This window comes from Urocitellus parryii, chromosome X (genome assembly GCF_045843805.1).
Source record: "Urocitellus parryii isolate mUroPar1 chromosome X, mUroPar1.hap1, whole genome shotgun sequence".
NCBI lineage: Eukaryota > Metazoa > Chordata > Mammalia > Rodentia > Sciuridae > Urocitellus > Urocitellus parryii.
Genome location: NC_135547.1, coordinates 36,560,916 through 36,563,204, shown reverse-complemented (window position 1 = coordinate 36,563,204; position 2,289 = coordinate 36,560,916). Strand labels below are relative to the sequence as shown.

The following is a 2,289-nucleotide window of genomic DNA, read 5'->3' as shown; positions in this document are numbered from 1 at the left end:
ATTTGTGTTGTGGCAGCTGTTACTATTCTGCTTAGTTCCTGGATTATTTTGAACACAACCCTGCCAGATAGAATCCTTGACAGTCTTCTCGAAGCTCCTAAGGAAAGTTAGTGGGCATGGTTTTCATGGATGAGGGATTTCTTCTAATGTTTCATTTTCTTTCTTTATGAACATGTATGCAACAAGGATTGAATTGCTTTTTTTGGCACATGGCCTCAAATACTTAGCAGGTTAGCACTACTTCTGGATTTTCCTTTTGTAGATGTTAGGTTAAAACAAAGACATTTCACATTTCTACTCTTTGATCTAAAGAGGATTTTTAAAAGTAATTTCAAAATTCTATTTCCTTGGATGATTACCTCAGTTTGTACATCTATTAATGTAACATCATAATCTTATCTTTTGGCAAGATTCATTTTAAAAGCAAAGGAGACAAATGAATCTCAATTGCCTATCTTTAGTGCTATACTACAATGTATATGGAACCAAATATATACCTCTTTCTTTCCTTCCTTCCTTCTTTCTCTTTCTTTCTCTCTCTCATCTCTTTCTTTCTTTCTGTGATGCTGGGGATTGAACTCAGGGCCTTGCTCATGCTAGGCAAGTGTTCTACTGTTAAGCTATAACCTCAGTGCTGTATCTTTTAAAAAATTGATTTATAATATATGAAATTATATTTGTTTCTGACCATCTGTATAGAAAAACAAAATTATTCTCAATTAATAATAACTAGATTGAAGAGAAAACATTTTTTTCTCTTTCCACATTTTATTTTGTGTTATAGTTGTATATAATGATGGGATTTGTTGTTACATATTTGTATGTACACACAATATAACAATATAATTAGGCCAATATCATTCTCCAGCACTTCCCCTATCCCTTCTCACTTCCTACCCTCTGGTTCCTTTTCTCTATTGATTTCCCTTTGATTTTCATGAGATCTCCCTGAACTTTCTTATCCTTTGTCTCCTTTAGCTTCTATATATGAGAAAAAGCATATGACCCTTGATGTTCTGAGTTGGCTTATTTTACTTAACATAATGGTCTCTAGTTCCATTTATTTTCTTGCAAGTGACAGAAATATGGAACACTTCACAAATTTGCATATCATCCTTGTGCAGGGGCCATGCCAATCTTCTCTGTATCCTATTTTAGTATATGCACTGTTGAAGCGAGTGGGAGAAAACATTTTTAAAAGCCTTAAATTATGTTTCTTTTTGTAAATCAAAGGTACCAAGAAATATGTTGTACTGATACCATCTAATGTGTTTCTTTCAAAAACCTCCTAGAGTTGTGCTCAAGTTTGTGATTCTGAGTGAAATCAGGTTCTTCCTTTTTGCTGGCCCATTTTGTCTTATTTTCGCAGTTTAAATAAAACTATAATTTCAGTATCAAATTTTCTATTTATCATTAATTTAATGAAGAAATATTTATTTATTTGCTTCCTATGTGCCAGTTTCTAAACTAGGAATTACATTGTTACAATAGAATAAATGAATTTTCCATAGCTCTCATGAAGTCTTTAGTGGAGAGATATTACATAATTAACCGGTCAAACAGATACATAATTACAAATATTGATAAATTCTATAGGAGAAACATGGATACTCAAAAGAAAAAAACTGGAATTACATACTTCAATTTGGTTGTTTAGCTTAGTTGAAAAAAAAGAAAGCTTTCTCCAAGGAGCCAGCCATGCAAAGGGTGGGTAGAATAATGTTCTAGAAAGAAAAAACATTCTCTATGAAGATGCAAGACATTCTCAAGTAACTGAGAGTTCAGTGTGGCTAAAGACTGGAATGAGAGCTGGACTTTAGCATGAGATGAGATGGGAATGTCAGGTAGGGTCCAGATAATGTAGGGCTTTGAAGTCTGTTTAAATTTTTCATGTTATTGGAAATGTGAAGGAAAGCCAGTAAAAGGTCTTAAGCAGTGGAGTAATATGACCACATTATTTTTTTTTATCATACTGGGGACTGAACCCAGGGGTGCTCTACCACTGAGATACATTTCCAGTTCTTTTTATGCTTGAACTTGAGATCCTCCTGCTTCATCCTCCTGAGTTACTGGAGTTACAGGCATGCACCACTATACCTGCATTTTGGCTTCAGTGTGGGCAAGAATAGGGCAGGGGAAGCATGGATATGGGCAGAAGTCAGTTATTGTTTCTGATTAATGAGTCATGTGCAAATTACCAAATGAGCTCTTCCAAGACAAAACATTTTGATCTCAATCTACCATGCTTGCTGCATCCACATTATATTCATAGTGATTCTCTTTAAATAA

The 2,289-nt window shown here is 34.2% G+C and overlaps 1 non-coding gene across 1 annotated transcript; it reads right to left on the bottom strand.

Annotated features, from left to right (window-relative positions):
• Window positions 1-1,079: 1,079 nt before the first annotated feature.
• LOC113188494 (U6 spliceosomal RNA) lies at window positions 1,080-1,182 on the bottom strand. Its single transcript, XR_003301548.1, has one exon. It is a non-coding gene; the product is annotated as a U6 spliceosomal RNA (small nuclear RNA).
• Between the last annotated feature and the right edge of the window lie 1,107 nt (window positions 1,183-2,289).